Source organism: Nyctereutes procyonoides, unplaced genomic scaffold (genome assembly GCF_905146905.1).
Source record: "Nyctereutes procyonoides isolate TBG_1078 unplaced genomic scaffold, NYPRO_anot_genome, whole genome shotgun sequence".
In the NCBI taxonomy this organism is placed as follows: domain Eukaryota; kingdom Metazoa; phylum Chordata; class Mammalia; order Carnivora; family Canidae; genus Nyctereutes; species Nyctereutes procyonoides.
This window is the reverse complement of record NW_026575082.1, coordinates 2,875,446-2,892,656: the sequence shown is the minus strand read 5'-3', so window position 1 is coordinate 2,892,656 and position 17,211 is coordinate 2,875,446. Positions and strand designations below refer to the sequence as shown.

Below are 17,211 nucleotides of genomic sequence, written 5' to 3'. Positions count from 1 at the left end.
ATCTGAGTAGTAAACTGGATGAAAAGTAGTATTTTAAGAGACTGCTTGCTGATGCTTCAGAGGCTTGCCCAGAGACACTCAGGAATCCACGCCAAGCTGGGTCACAGCCTTCCTGCAGACAGCACAGTGGCTTCTCCAGCCACATGAACTAACCCCAGCTGGTTCCTGGGACTCACAGTGACCCTTTCCACCACTTCCCAGGGCAAAAAAAAAAAAAAAAAAACAGTCATACAGCTGAGTTTTCTTTCCCACATTTTAACCAATCATTTTCTAACCAGTTAAATATGGCATCGCCAGGGGAAAAAGGTAAAATTTCCTGTATTTTTAAACAGTAAGCACAGCTCTGACTCTACAGGAAATCTTGCCATTCTGCTCTGTGAAATAAATCCACCAATGGATTCTGTACTCAACTGATTTCCCTAAAACTATCACAGATAATTCTATCAACATCTTATGCAGCACAAGCAACCCAAAGGCTGATTTTCAAGTAACGTCTAATATTTTGAGTAATTTGCATAATAAAACAACTCTGCAAGTTTCTTTAAACCCACCCAAGTTGGACAGGAGGCATACAGAGGGTCCAAGGGGCTCCTGGAGAACTGGAAGAGGCCTCTCCTGCTCTGGGCTGAGAGTTTTCAGTTTAGGGAAGCAGAACCTGAAGCCTGTCCTGTTTTTCAAAGAAGTCTCCAGTTGGGTACTTGTTCAGTTCTGGTTCATCAGTTAACCGTATCATGCTAGTAAGAAGTAGGTCTGCTCTCCTGGGCACCCAGGGGTCACTCGTCTTGCCTCCCTGGTCACCTTCTGGGGCGGGGGCTGGGTTCCGGGGAGGCAGGCAGGATTGGCCTGGGTAAGGGAAGAGTTGGTGAAATCTGAAAAGTCTCAGGGAGGCCGGGAGGATGCCCTTACAAAAAAAACAGTTCTCAGCACACAGCTCGGGATATTTACGGGAGTATTATGGCTCCAAGAGGCAAGTCATAAAATAAAAAGAATGAGTCTCCGGCCTGGCCTGGCCTGGCCTGGCGGTGCACGTCTGAAGGCGAGGCCCCTGGCGGGCAGGACTCGCTGCAGGGCAAGCCCAGCACATGGGCCCCAGTGGGTGCTGGGCCCCTTGGCTCGGTACACTGCCCGTCTGTTCGCCCAAAGACAATGACAGGAGCTCTACTCCTTACACTGTAGTATTATGGGCAGGAATTCAAATACATCATTAACATCGTGCACAGGCTTATCTACTGCGGAGACAAAACGCCCATTCTTTGTTTGTGGGTGAAGTCCCACAACAATGAGGAGTTCCTCTCTGCACACACCAATCTGGCCCACATGAACAATCCCAGGCTTATAGTCCGCAGCCCAGTCCGAGCCGCTGCATGAAGTGATGCATTCACTGCTCCGAGTAAGGACCGTCACTGACAAGGCCTTGAGGCTGCCTGGCTCAGGCCAATCAATAATCCATTATGAGCAAACTACATTTCCACTCTAATAAGAAGAAATGAATAAAGGGCCACCAGAATCAGCGGCATTCACAAGGAGCCCCACCCCACCTCCCCCATGAGGGGAAGGAGGACACAAACCCACTATCCTGGGGCCTAAGGAACACACAACCGCCCACGGGCACGGCAGGTCTGTGTTCCAACAGCCAAGAACAATGTGCCGGACGTTTCTGCCAAAGGCCCTTGTTTTCAAGGTGAGTCTCAAACATGCTTTGTTCAGCACGGAAGGCAGGAGACCAGACCCTGACGGCCACGAGGACGAAATCCCATTTTCTCAAACAAAGGTTTCCTGTGAATTCTCTAGCACCCAACACAGCAAGCAAGAGCCCACATACTCGGTAGTCCCCAAATGTAGTTAACTGTCTCTGATAAGGCTTTACTACGCAAACTCCGAGGCCTTGTGGCCAGACTCACCGCAACCCTGTAGCTCAGGCCCAGGCTGCAGCCACCGGCTCCATACACAGCACAAACGCCTGCTCCGACCTCACTGTGACTGCGAGGAGGCTCCCTTTTATGAAGTTGTTTACCACAATCTGTCAAACACCCAAATAAACTCCTGGTCCTGAAAAGAGAGATTCCATCATCACCTCCCAAGAGAAGGTGGAAATAGGAGCACACCGTTCACAACGGTATGCCCAGACAGTTCCAAAAGAAAATATGAGTTAACATCAGTATAAACGCTGCCCATAGGTCCTTTTACTAAACTAGAAAGACCGCCAGTCAAATCTTACCTTATGGGGGGATGAAAGAAGCAGATGAACACAATCTAATTATTGATTACATGCAGGAAAGCCCAAGAATAGATGGGGGAGGATATAGGGGTCTTCCCTCCCCAATCATTAATAACATATCCAGAAAAATCCAAAGTAGTCATGGAGACTTTAATAAGAGGCATCTGTGTGAAAATAAGCAGGGGCTGGATGTTTTAATACAAAAAGAAAGAAGCATGCTTTTCCTAGTTCTTTTTCCTTTGCTCTCCAAAATCAATACATCCCTGTCGCTGGCTATTTACTATGTCCAAGTCTTATAGGACGTAGTGACTTTATCAATCTATTTGTCCCTAAAAAAGTGAACTTCTCTAAACTGGAAAAACAAAAAAAAAGGAAGAAGGAAAGAAAAAGGAGGGGAAAAATGAAAAATAACAGGAGCCAGAGCTTGCTCTGTAAGGTTCTGCAGATCAATGTCCGGCTGGACCCCTGGCTGGCCGCGAAGATCGGGGCCCTGAGGGCACATGCGGTCCTGGAACCCCACCGCCACTGCCAGTACAGCTACTGATCCAGTCAACCTTTCCATCAAGAGCTCACATCCCCCAAACTGGGCGCGCGGGTGAAGTCTGCAGCCACCAGAGGCTGCTCAGCATTTTACAAAAATAGAGAGTAAATCATTCGCTTCATTACATGAACCACAAAAGCCGTCAAGTTTTTATGTTGACTTTTTTTCCATGCTGCATCAAGGGGATGAAAACCTAAGTTCTGATCAATTCGGAAGTGCTGAAAACATGGGGGATACCAGAGAAAAATCAAGACTCATAAATTTCTGGTTTTAAAACAAACCTGGAAGACGAGAAGGCTTTAGTAAACTGCAAGGGAAAAAAAAAATATATCCCATTTACAAGCAGAGGATAAGTTTTTACAGAGCGTAAACCCCAAAGTGTAGAAACGATAACCTAGTCAGTGCCTGGCAGAAATTTTTTTTTAACAGAAATTGTCAACTGTGAAAATAAAATAATCCCATGTAGAAACTTGCCATGTTTTCTCAGTAGGTGACACTTCCTGGTCTACTGGACGTAGCTTTCTGAAATCTGTGTCAGTGGACTGTAAACCGTATTTTAACAGAAGTAAGTTCCTATAAATGAACTGTATTTTACTCCATGGAAACCAAGAACAAAAGACAGTACTTGCCCCCCAACACATTCACACTGACCTATTTTTCCAGACTTTTACCTAAAACCAACATTTTTCTCCCAGCCTAAGAACACAGTCTGCAATGAATACCTATCGAACATTATCGCCTTCCTCTCTGCTTTTTGTGAACAGCCGTCAAATAAAGAACTGTGCCCAAGAATACAAAGAGAGATAATTATGTGCAGTAAACCATAAAACATTCTGTTAAACATTACCTTCCGAGGTAGTGCTGTTTAGCAGAGAAGCCAGCCCACCAAAAAAAAATCCCTTCTTTAAGAGCACACCCTGAGAAATAAACATTCCGTGATCAATTTTACTGAATTCTAAGCAACGGCACACCAAACGTTTTCTGTAAAGATACCCTGGACTGAGCTGCTTTTGGTAGGACGGCAGAAAGGCATGCCGCGCAAGAAATTATTTAAGACCCTATTTGCCCTTGTGCGGACACCAATCGATACTTTAGGAGGATCAAAATTAGAAACGGACAGATCTTCCCCAAATGCGTTAGGATCTAAAGCACATACAGGGTAACCAGCTTAAATTTTCCAGATCCATTACCGCCAATAACTACTGTAACATGACCTAGTTTATCACCAACACACAACGCACCTTTGAGAGCAGCTGGATATTTCAGCCTCTTAAGGAGAGCGATCTGTCAGAGAATGTTTACAAAGAGCAATTCTTGACAAGAACATGATGTCACATCGCCCTAGGATTTATCCTGCATCGCTTGTCTAAAAATATATTTTCAAGCACACTTAATGACACATCCCTGCAAGTTCTAACTTCTGAAGATAAAAGACCATGTCTACCTTTCTTGCAAGGAACAAAAAAAAAAAAAGGATAAACACGCAAAATACCACGTTAACTCCCCATAAGAATGGTATTGTGTTATTTGGCTACAGAATTGAAGGAAAGGCCATGTGTGAAGCGATCGTGGAGGAACTCCCAGAAATGGGGGCGGGATGCTTTCGAAGCCAGAACATCTTATCCACCAACAGCTTTGGGGAAAAAGGGAAGGTAAGATAAAGATACAACCCAGCTCGCTTTCGGATCTCAGAGCCCGGGGGACCCTTGGGGAGGGAGATTCGGGGTGGCCGCAGGCATCTCTGCCCTGGGCCCCGGGCGGGACCATCAGGGGATAGAGCACAGTGCTTTATTTAAGGGGCACAGTAGTGTCTCTGTAGCTCACTGCAGCAGGGTCCTCCTTCTCTGTCCCTTCGGCCCCCGCCCCGCCACTCCACCACCCCAACACCCAGCAGCGCGGCAAGCACTAGGTCCCCCAGCCAGTGGTCCAGTGCCTCGGGGGGACGGGCAGGCACTGCCAGGGGACAGACCAAGGTTCTAGGGGTGTGCGGGCCCAGCGAGGGAGCCAAGCGCACAGCTGGGTGTGGACCTGGGACGGGGCCGGGGGGCCTGCTCCTGCATCTAGGGGCAGTGCCATCCACACTGGGGACCCTGGCTCCTGAAAATGACTCTAGAATTCAAGTTTATGGAGACAAACTGGAAATGCCAATTTGGTGGAAGGGGCAGCTCCTCGTAAACATCCTGTTTCGACACGCACAATGCACATGACACACACGACACACACGTCAACAGGAGTCGGTGGCACAGAGATGCCACGTCACAGCACACCTGTGCTGCAGCAGCGGATCCCTCGTGAGCACAGACCTCCCCAAGGGGGAGCGCAAACAGTGGAAGGTGTGCAGTTCACCCGCCAAATCAGCCAAGTACTGGAAAAATAAAATACAATTGCTTTAAAGTGTGTTTCCAACTCAGTCATCCGAATGAACTCCTTTCCGTTACTTCCCAGTCACGACGAAGGAGCCCCTTCCGGTGCCCAGCTCCCCCACAACAACGGCCTCCTGCCCCGGGGGGGGGGCAGGGCCCACCCACCTGAGATGCTGTCAAGGCAGGTAAGGACAGGGTGACTCCTCCCTCCTCTCACGAGGACAAGAGAGGCTCCCGTTGGCTCTGCTCCTCGCCAGACTCCCGGGGTGCTGACCCCGTCCACGCGCCACCTCTCCCGCCTTTCCGGAGGGGTCCCGGGCACCCGTGCCTCTTCGGGGAAGTGTGGATTACTGCTTGAGAAATGCAGGCAAAGAGCTAAGTATAGCTGAGACCTTCCCCGACTAAGGGCCCCCCTCAAAAAATTGTCCCTCTCTGACTCATAAATAACTAAGAGCAACCGGGTCATGCACAGAACCAAACCCCACTCCTGGGGCTGCGTCCACACCCAGGCGTGAGCTCCGGGCAGGTCGGCCCCTGGAGCGGCCCCCGGAGCCTCCGTGGGCAGCACCGCCCCCGCCCCACGGCCTCCGGACTCTCACCCCGTGGGCAGCACACATCACAGTTTGGGTCACCGCCCGCGGCCATGGCCCCCACCCCGCCCCAGAGTGAGCAGGCAGCACCTTGCCTCCGCAAGCGCCACCGACTCTGACCCTCAGGGCTCCGGACCTGGTTTAAACGCCACCACATAGTTTACCCATTTGATGCAATGCACAGGCTCCATTCACTGATTCACGGCTGGGGGGGGGGGGGCAGTCCTAACGACAAATACGGAAATACGGGTTTCTCGGCTCTTCCCTTAACATCAGGACGGGCCGCGGGCCGTTCACATACACGTACACTGCAAATCACCTTCCATGTCTAACTTACACCAAGTTCTGTTTCTTGATTTATTTTTTTCCCCCGAAATCAGTCTGTTGCGCTCACCGTGCCTGGGCACGGAGCACCGGAGGCTTGGCGGGTCAGGCGCACGGTGCTGGCTGTTAATTGTGCAACAGTGCAAGCCACGGAAAGGGAGAAGAGCACCAGGCGCACTCGACACGTCGTGCCACCCAGGGAAGCTGACAGGGCTCACGGGAAGGCCTCACAGCCCGGCCGGGAGGACACCACACACAGCAAAGACACAGACTTTCACACATTTATAGGTGCGCACACGTCCAACCACGTACATGTGGCAAAGAACAAACATCTGCCTAAGATCCTTGCATGTCCACCTCCTTCTTCGTAGGCTCTCGGAAAGTGGCTGCAGGACCCGTCCGGGATCGTCAAGCTGCTTCCCCTCAGGCGGAACCTCCTGGTGTTTTACGTGAACACACAACACGTGCTCTCTTGGGTAATGACCACCTTCTCCAGCATGCTAAAGTCTCCCAAGGGAAACTGTACTAAAGAGAGGCCCTGCATAAGCATCAGGGGACCTTTCCACATTAGGACAAGAGTCAAACTCTGCTTTCAGGGGAAATCCGCAGGCTCTGATGTGGAGCTGGGGGTAGAAGGTTCTGGAAAAAGCAAACTTTTTCCTTGTTTTCAAACACAGATCTGCTCCTTTCGGGAGATGCCGATCCAGTCTTGCCTTCTAATGGAGTAATTCCCACCAGGGTCACACTCTGAAAGCACAGCTTCCCTAGGAAACACATGGAAAATAGCACTCTGCTTCGCAGGGGGTGAGCCGCTCACCTGCTGTCAAGCCTCTACGGTCCTCACAGCTTGTTTGAAATGAAATCTGCGCCTAGGAAATGCCTAGCCAGTGTGCTGCGAGCACCGCGGCCGCCTATGTGCCCACACTGGCTTCCTCAGGATGCACACAGTAGCAATAACTCACTTTGGCCAAGCTGGATGTGCGGCCCTGTCTCTGCAGGGGCCACACTCCTACAGAGAAGCCTCCAGAACAGAATCTCAGTCGCATTGTTCTAGAGGTTCCCGGTTTTCTCGGCAGCATGCACACTGGCAGCACACCCACCCACTGGGCACAGACCCTCGCCCCACGCACGCCTCTTGTCACAGAGGGGCACCCCGAGGAGGGGCCTGAGCACACCGAGGGGGTGGCTGGGCGCACATGAGCAGTTTCCTGCCCGACACCTGCACAGAACACCAGTTCTCTCGCTTGGTTTTTTTTGGAAGGGGCAGAAAGGATTTTTCAGGCCCCCTGGACTCCAGTGGCCAGCGATGGTTCACAGCGGCCACAGAACCAGGGAGAGACAGCTCTTCTAAGAGGTAGCTGTCCCCACCACAGCAGGCCCCGTCTTTCTATGCAGCAGGTAACTGCCGGCATCCTCCGGGGATCGGCCGTGGCATGCCCAGCTCTCTGTGCCGCCACAAACCAGAAACAGGAGCGCTGGTCCGGCATGCGGCAACGCGTGCACAAAGCCACCTGCGGCCTCCTCACCAGCCAGGGGACCCAGGGTGCCTGGGAACCAACTGTTTGAGACCACCCTATGTCTTACGGCATTTAAAGGAGATTTAGGTGGAGTCATTTGCCACATACGGTCCCACAGTTGTCAGAAATGTACTCAAAGGACGTTTGCAGACTTGTATTCCAAATGTAGAGTAAGAAAATGTACATAAAGTCCTTAGAACAGTGCCCAGGCCATAAGGGGCACTTGGCAAGGGGAGGTGCCCCGCCCCTGAGGCCCCAATTCCGAGGTTCAGTAGCAGTGTGAATGATCACACGGAAGCACCTGGGACCCAGTACCCGCTCACCACCCCACACAGGAGCAGCTCCTGCTACGGGAGTCCCGAGGCCCGCATCCTAGGTCTGCTTACTTGGGGTCAACAGATATTCGGAGTGCCCACCGCAGGCTGGGGCAGCCACCAGGTGCTGCTCACACCTGGGCAAGTGTGTGGCACATCTGGGCATCTATACCTGCAGAGGGAAGGTCCTAGGCTCATCTGTCCAGGTGGAGATGCTAAGAAAACTCCCTGCTCCCTCCTCCTCTGGCACTATAGCCAAATGATTACCCCCCAAGTACAGAGATAAAACCTATGAGCTCTCCTTTCCACCCTATTTGACATCAAAATATCTTTTAGATTAAAATCAAACTTATTAGTATTCTCCTTTGGGCTCATAAACTTATTCTCAAAGTGTTTTCGCTCCCAAAGTGCTCTCCAGGCATCAGTGGTGAGCCTGGGGTCCCCGATGGAGGGGACTCCATATGGGGCTTCAGTTCTCCAAATTTGGGAGACTCCATCCAGCAAATTTGAATCACACCATGGCACCACTTTCACCAAAGGACAGCAACACACACAATTACCAGAAAAAAAGAAAGAAGAGTTGGTGCTCCAGTACATCTCCTTATAAGGAATGCAAGCTTACTGCACTTCAGCTTCTAGAATGTCCCTTTAGGTGAAACACAGCACGGGGGCCTGAGCCCATGCACATCCCAGCACACGGCAAGCAGGCAGGCAAAGACTGGGATCTGCTGGGTACAAACCCGCCCAGTGAACACAAAACCTCTCCCCCCACGGACACCAATGGACATTCCCTCCACGAGTGATGGAAGGACTGACATCCAGGAGTTCAGCATTAATGGGTCCACACAAGGGGATGCCTCCCAGGAGGGACGGGCAGCTGCCAGTCGTCCCCATGCTCTCCGCCCCGCACACCCCGCAGCAGACGCTGTGCAAACGTGCTGCTCCCATGTAAACAATGTCCCTCAGGCCACACTTGCCCAGATAACAAAATGAAACTGCCTCAACACACACACACACACACACACACACACACACACACACACACGAGCACTGGGCTTGAGGATTTGCTCACATGACCGGCGCTCAGGAAAAATTCTTGAGCTTTTGGTCCACTCTACTCTGATCCCCATGAGCTGATAAACAGGACGCTCCCGTTAAGCTTCAGGCAGGTGGTCTTGTCGAGCTATTTCCCCATTTCCCACCAAACTCCTTCAAACATTTTTCCTGCCATGTCAGGAAAAGTGACCCCACACCAAGGTCAAAGTGAAAACTATTGTCTTAGCTTAAATACTCTCAGTCCCAGGTCTGCAAAACACACATCCAACAGATTAAACAGGAAGCTACCCTAATCAACCCAAATTTGACTTTCCTGTGACCAAGTCAAGAGAGTAACAAAACTGTCCTGATGCACCCTGACCAAGGCTGCTGCCCTCAGGAAAGGAGCTGAAACGCCCCCACTCCCGGACCTCTCCGACAGCCTGAGCTCGTCCCAAGTTCATTTTTCAAGTGATGATACTTTTTTTTTTTTGAGATGTTATATATTTTTAGTTTCTTCCCAATTTATTTTTGTTTTTTTTCCTCTATTAAGTGACTATACTTTTAAGAAAAGTTTGCTATTTTTTTTTTAGTTTGCTATTTTTTTAAAAGATTTTATTTATCCATTTGACAGAGAAAGAGAACACAAGCAGGGGAAGAAGAGGGAGAAGCAGACTTACTACTGAGCTCCATCCCAGGACCCCAGGATCATGACCTGAGCCGAAGGCAGCTGCTTAACCGACTAGGCCACCAGGTGCCCCTGCTACTGCTTTTAAGAAAAAAATGAACTACTGTAAATGCACAGAAATGGATGTTTCCAGGAGACATGCAAGCACCCTCGGGCAGAGGCCTGTAGAACATGGCAGGAGCCGCCGCTGCAGACAGGAGGCTTCTTGCCCCCTCTATGCACAGTGGCCAGTGGGAACAGCAGGTCAGAGTATCTAACTGCCTCTGCTGTGATCGCCTAGACTGGCCACCAACTCATCACCACTGAAAACAGCTGTGGTGGTTTTCTCCTGGCGTGCTATGCTCCACACACAGGTCATGCCTCTGGCCACCAGAGATGCCATGCCCCGTGGGTGGCTTGGTCTTCTGCTGGACCATGGATCTGAAGGGCAGCCCTGCACCTCATCCCACACTGCCTGCATTTACAAAGCTGACCCTCAGATCAGGGCTGAGTGTGCCTACCAATGCTGACCTATCCACTAAGCTGCTGTGCCAATCAAAAGAAGCATTTCATTGACATCTCAGTTTGCTTGGTTTGCAAGTGTTATAGTGCATGCCACTGCTCTCACCCAACTGGAAAGGCATTCCATGTATACTTGACAATGAGCTTTAAGATGGACACTTGCAGGGCGCCTGGGTGGCTCAGCGGTGGAGCATCTGCCTTTGGCTCAGGGCATGATCCCAGGGTCCTGGGATCAAGTCCCACATTGGACTCCCTGCAGGGAGCCTGCTTGTCCCTCTGCCTATGTCTCTGCCTCTCTCTGTGTGTCTCTCATGAATAGATAAAATCTTTTAAAAAAAAAAAAAAAGACACTTGCAAACATCTCTTACCATCTAAAAGAAAATATTTCTGCTGGATGAACCATAAGCAGCGCATGGAAGTCTTTCCTCTCAACCTGAGGTTGCACATACTTTTCTAAAAACAGGAAGACAGGTAGAGATCCTCCTAAATCAGATCTCATGCACTCCATCTTTCTGTGGTCATGCAACGTGTCCTCGTATCCAGGCTCAGGAACCAGAATTCATGGCAGGGTCGCGGAGCGTTCCTGGAGGCTCTGGCCGTGTCTCAGGCTGGTAGCTGGGGACCTCGGGAGGCCTGCTGACAGGTGCCAGGTCACCAGGGGCAGGAGTGCAAAGCCTCAGTGTCAATGTGGGATACGGGGCGGGGAGGGAGATGTGCCAGTCTCCAGAGCCTGGCAAGGCCTCTTCTGCTCCCCATGCTTGGTCACTTCACTTACAAAGAAGGTCACAGGTTTCCATTTATTTTTCCCATTTAAAAAAAATTATTTAGTGACATGTCTTTTGAAACCTGAGATTCATCATGGCTCCCTTGGGACACAGGCAGGGCCAGGTGTGGGTGGGCCCAGCATCCCAGTGACAGAGGGGGGAATGTGAGGGGGATGTAACCCCAGCTGTGTCCCAGGAAGGCAACAGCCACCCCCACATCTGCTGGCGACCTCAGGACAGGACAGGCCCCTGAGTTCTCTGGGCACCCAAAGGCCCTGTGCCAGACACTGGAGCCCGACACATGCAGTGGGCAATCTCATAGACCACACGTTGGGCAGTGGCTCTTCTATGTGTGGGTCCTTTGACCAAAGCACTGGCTTTTTTCCGACTATGTCCCTGACTAGAACAAGCATTTCAGAGCTACGAGTGCTGAGAGACCATGTGCCGTCCCTGGACACTTCGGATGCACTAAGGAGGAAGGAACATGAAAGCCTTTATTCTCGGGCAGGAATACTTTAGTCCAAGAAACTCAGAGGAAGGAGTCTTTTAAAAACTCAACCCATCATCTCCCATGAGCCAAGGAGTCCATGCACATCCCAGAAACGGGTGGATGCTGCCCCTTTGCAGACGGCACAAAGGAGGAAAGCTCCAGAATCAACTGTGATGTGCAGGAGGAGGACACAGACTCAGGTACAGCCTCCTTGCTCAGACCAGCACAGCCAGCACAGATAGAGGAAGTGGTGTTGGAATGACCAGCAGATGCAAGGAGGTCAGAAGACAACCTGCGGGGCACACTTGGTGGGTCCGTGGCCTCCCCACTGGATGGACAACAATCCACAGATCAGCTGCCCTGAGGCCTCCACATGTCCAGGTGCAGGGACGTCGGCAGGGCACACAGCCGGAGGCAGCCCGGGGTCCCGGGAGGGCAGGAGAGGCTCTGGCAGGAGACGAGGAAGGATGCCGACAAGGCCCGGGGCACACACACACACTGTAGTTACAGCAGGTGTCAGCGCAGGGACGTCGGGAACGCCAGACGACTCCGTCCACCCAGAATTACTGTGAAATGGTGATGAAACGGCGCTGCCCTGTACGCTGGGCCAACACACACCACGTCTTTCAAAATGGTCATTCAAAATAATAAAATGTGAGCATCTGGAAAATCATGCACACATATACACATGTGGATGTACATATGGGGGGTGAGTTCATCCTTATCTTCCAGTGTGTTTTCTAAATGTTTGCAGATAGAACCTGTGCAGATTTGTGTGTGGGGGTGATGGGAGTTGTGTGTTTATTTCCAGTGGGCCTGCTTGCAGGCACCTTGAAGATGTAGTATATCAAGTTTTCTGTCATCACACTGTTTTTTTCCTAAGACCAGTTTGTTACTGTTCTTTTAGTATGTGTTCTCATAAATAGTGAGCTTGTATTAAAGTAGGGCATTTTTTTCCTAATTAAAAAAAAAAATCACTTTTGTGTTCTGTAAAAAAAAAAAAAAAAAGAGCTGTTGCCCTATTTAAATAAAGTATCCTTTGCCTGTTAAGAATACACCAATAAAACAAAGTTACAGAAAAAAACAAAACCAATCTGTGAGGGGTGGACACCAATCCCCAAGCAAGGGAAGGTGCACGATGCTGTGGAGCCGTCCAGCCAACCCAAGAGACAGAGCTGCCCCCCGGTCCAGGGACCGCGGGCCCTCGTGGCATCCTCCGGAATCTCCATGCACTCACGTGAGGCCCCACGCCGGCCGCTGCTCAGATGCACAGGTAACAGCGCCTCCCGCGTGCCAGGTGCCATGCCAAACACATCGGTGCCTGTCCACCAGGCCCTGTGTGGTAACCATGGCCACGCTCTCCCCATAATGGACAAGGAAACCTGAGCCCAGAGAGGGTAAGCACGCTGTTGAATGCCACACGGCGCAGAGGTAGCCGGACAGGGGGTTTCAGTGCTGGACCCCTCTGGCGGTCATGGGAGGTTTGGGTGGCTTGTGGGTGCGTCCTTGGCCCGGGGGAGCAGCAGAGCACAGCTCCACACCTGCAAGGCCAAGATGCCACCTTGCACAACAGCGGCTGGAACGGAGTGGGCAGCAGGCAAAGACTGCCGGAGGACCCAAGGGAAGAAACTTCTAGAGCCAGAAACAGAGTCCTGATGGGGGAAGAAGAGAGGCTGTCCACATCCCTCAGCTCCCACCCTGGAGGAGCACAGGCACTAACTCCACGAAACACCAGCCGCACTCCTGGGCCACGCCAACCACCGACGCCCCTTCTGACTTTCCAGGTCCCTCATGAAACTCCCAGGGTCCTGTGGGTGCAAATACCAACCCGAGCTCCTGTGAGGTATCTCATTTAGGGCGTCCACCACCAGGATCACCTGTCTCTCTCCCAGAACCCTGTGAGGAGGCCCTGGCTCCACCCCCAAGGGCCCTCCACCCACCGCCACCCACCGCCGGCCCTGCTGCCCCGCGACTACCCTAGGAGGCTGTAGAAGCACAGGACGGAGACACTGTGGCCAGAGCCTTTTGTCCCCCTGGGGCTCCGGTGAGCTCCTCAAGGGGCCATGCACCCCGTGTCGGCACCACGCACCGGCCGGGCTGCCCTCTGTGACTCTGGGGTCCGCACTGCAGGCCGTTTCCTCTGCACAGGAGGTGTTCAACAAGGCCCTGCCTGGCGTCCAGGGGGAGAAGCCAGCATGGGACAGTTCAGAGGGCCAGACCCCGACACCCAGGACCCTGGGAGCACCAGTGTGGGAGCCACAGACACCAGGCAGAGGTCCAGGTCCATCCAGCGGGAGAGGGGTGCGAGAGATCCAGGGTCAGGGAGGGGCTGGCCTAGAGGGAGAGTATGCAGAGGGCAGAGGGGACTCTGAATCAGGGGGATGGTGCCATGAAGACGTCCCTGGAGGGACACACAACAGCCCCCACCCCAGCAGGTGGCGAGGACGGGGGTCGTGAAGGGCCAGGAAGACAGGCCAGGGGACAGGCAGTGAAGCAATTGAGCTTGAGGAAGGCCCTCGCCCTCCAGACTACCTCACATCAGACTCAAAGGCCACAGGAAGCCACCCAAGTCCTGGCACGAGTAGGTGACGAGGAGCTGGAGAGCTTGTCCCCAGAGAGGAGGGGCCACAGACACCAGGGGATGGTGAGGGCAGAGGCTACGTGTGGGGCCCGCCAGAGGGTGACAGGCAGACGGGGAGCAGGGCCCTGGGACGTGGGTCGGGCCTGGGGATGACCCGCTCCTAGAAGCTGGGGGCCAGGACCAATGGAGAATGGTTGGCCGCTCTGCTGGCCTCAGAGACCAAGCGGCGGGGCACCCGCCTTGGCCGGCCTCCCTGCCCCCCCCCCCCCCCGATGGCAAGCACCTGGGGGCAGAAAGAGCCAGGTCTCCCCGGCGGCCGCAGGTGACAACACAACTCAGAACTCAGAGCACGCCTGCCGGCAGCGCGCCCCAGCCCCGTCCAGGGGTGCTCTCTCCGTGACCCCCCCCCCAGACATGCCTCATCAAATCCATTGAGAGAGTCCGATGCCCACTTTTGCAATGCGCCTGGGCGGCCTCAGGTTTGAAGCAGAAGTTTGGTAACTTCCTGCACTGGCAGACACGTTCAAACCGTAAGTACATTCAATTCCTGATTTTTCTGTCCCCAAAAGAATTCATTTCCACATAGAAAGTAACCCCACGCATCCCAGCCTCCCGAGGCGGCCTGCCGCCGGCCGGTCCACGGATCCCCAAGCACCCCCTGGCCCTGGACCGCCCTCCCGAGAGGGGGCGGGCAGCGTATCCCAAACTTCGGCCTAGACAGACTGCCCCTCGGGGGGCCTGTGAGACCCGCACCGGGCCCCACAGGGAGGGCTCCACGTCTGGGGACCCCTGGGGCCAGAGGACCACAAGGCTGGCTGGAGCCCGCCCTGACGGGATAGAAAGCAGAAGCTCTTCTTCGGCTGCCACAGAAATATGTTTAGTTTATCTGAAATGAAAGACACCAAAATTAAGATCGGCGATGGCCTTCGACGTGTGTGATGTGGGGTGGCCCACAGTGGCTCAGAAAGCTGTCTCACGAGCTGCGGGTACAGCAGGGACTCCGAATCGGGGGGGCCGAGTCCTCAAAGGGCAGCCCTGGGCGTCCGGACTGTGTCGAGCGCCCCGCCACGCGATTGGGGCCTCTGCAGCCATAACAGGCCCGAGGTCCCCACCAAGACCCCCCCCCACTGCCCAGGACGTGAAGAAAGGCGCTGCAGGTCCCCCCTCCAACACTCCCACGTTCAGCTCTGTGCTCAGAATGGGCAGCGCCTCAGTGGCCCCCCAACTGGGAGAAAGCCTCCTCCCAGCACAACGTAAAATGAGCAAAGCGTGCAGAGCAGTGAAGTCACCAGCCCAAAATTACACCCAAACTTATTATTATGAGGGATTTGCTGTCCTGTTTTTTTATATTACCAAAAAAGCGACCCTCATCATACCTTTATATTTAGAGGGCTCTTTAAAAATAAGTTTCAGCAAAGATCTATGAATGTATGTATTGTACCCGGGGGACAGTTACAAGAAAGTACTCATGATTTTAGTTACATATTTTCCCTTCTACATTGAAATAACCAAAGACCTAGTAATACTTTCCACTACTGCATTTAGGGTAAAAGTGTTTTCTTTCAGTGTAACAAGAAATTAAATAAAATTACTGGGTTGAGCCAAGGGAAGACATTCACTCTTTAGATAAAAGGAATGGTGGTGATGGGAGTCCTCTGACCAGAAACTTTAATATTTTTAAAAACATAATTTAATGTTGGTATGACACAGAAACTTCAGTTCCTATTTTTATCCTAGAAAGCTCTGGAGTCTGACAGGTTAAGTCCCACTGTCCTCAGAAAACCAGACATGGTCGACTTAGGTTCCTTTCAACTGATATTCATTAATTATAAAAAACCAATGTGGGCACTGAATTGTATACTCAGTAATCATGAAATGCCAATTTTTACATTACATCTACTTTGCATCTACTACATTTTATACAAAATGCTAAATTAAAAAGTAGAGATTATAAATGCTTGAAGTCACTTAAAATGCCTTCATATTCTATTCCCAGAAAAAAATCATAACACAAAATATAAATGCCATTTTTAGGCATCTAAACTATTGTCCCACTTATGGACAACATGCTAATCTTGAAACAGCACTGTCCCAAAAGATGATGAGATTTGTAGATGTCCGAGGTCATCACCAGAATCCACAAACTGTTTAAACAAGTGTTGGGTTTTGGGTTTTTTTCCTCCCTAGACAAGGCCGCCAATTTTCACGCGCCAGATTTGGAACGGTCTGTCTGAGGATCACCCTGCTGCACTCTGCATGCTCTGCTGGGAGTTCTCTGCGCCAACAAACTTTAAAAAAGCATTTTTTTTCCCCTCCCTCAACTGTTCACTGAGCTCAGGAACATGTCGAAAGTTTCAGGACACAAACTGTAAGTCATATACATAAAGAACATGAAGAAGAGTTCCACAGAGGGTGCATCTCCATCCCACGTCGACACGCCTTCCCACAGCCACTCTCTGCACTCGCTGCTTGAGAAACCCCAAGTTCAAATTACTTTAGATCCAGCATTTATTTAACTGACACTGTGGCTTCTGGATCTGAGGAAAAATCAGCTTTGGAATGTCCCACTTCTTCCTGCCTGGAAATTCCATACGAGTCCTATTCTGTGCTCTCTGGTTTATTCTGAGAATTTTAATCCATTTCATTTTTTGTTACAAATATTTCACAGGCAGCCTTGGCCAAAAGTGCTCAAGTTCTAACTTAATTCACATTAAGAAGGTCTTACCTATGATTTTCGATAAACCTTATGTACCGTGAGGCCCATCCTGCCCTGGAAAATGTTTCCACAAAGCTCAATAAACCTGATTTCAGAAATTCCTTCTATTTCCCTTACTTTTCTGAGCAGTGTTCTTCTTTAAAAGTATTTTTGTAAGCTGACTGATTAAAAGACACATTTCTGAAGCTGCATCCTACCCACATCAAAGATGATGATTTACATTATTCCTCATCAATCTATTGGCCAAAAGAAATAAGAAACAGGAAAAAGATACTATTAAAAACTCTTATTAAAGGGGCACCTGGGTGGCTCAGTGGGTGAGCATCTGCCTTTGGCTCAGGTTGTGATCCCGTTGTCCTGGGATCCAGTCCCGCTTTGGGCTGCCCACAGGGAGCCTGCTTCTCTCACTGCCTAAGTCTCTGCCTCTCTCCTGGTCTCTCTCATGAATAAATAAAATCATAAAAAAAAAAACCTCTTACTAAAGAAAAATTTAGCAGAACACATGACGTATCATCAGCCCAGATACTATTACGGTCACCAAACCCTCTACCCTGAGAACTCGCAAGGAA

The 17,211-nt window shown here is 51.3% G+C and overlaps 1 protein-coding gene across 5 annotated transcripts in view; it reads right to left on the bottom strand.

Moving 5' to 3' along the window:
• Nucleotides 1–17,211, bottom strand: part of LOC129514553 (zinc finger protein 516-like) — a 117,543-nt gene that overhangs the window by 78,491 nt on the left and 21,841 nt on the right. The window contains exon 1 of one of the 5 annotated variants that reach the window (XM_055333230.1): nucleotides 5,288–5,444. The exons of the other annotated variants lie outside the window; for them this stretch is intronic. The gene's annotated coding sequence lies outside the window, so the exon portion shown is untranslated. Of the gene's footprint in view, nucleotides 1–5,287; nucleotides 5,445–17,211 lie in introns of those variants that run through there. 5 annotated transcript variants of the gene reach the window in all.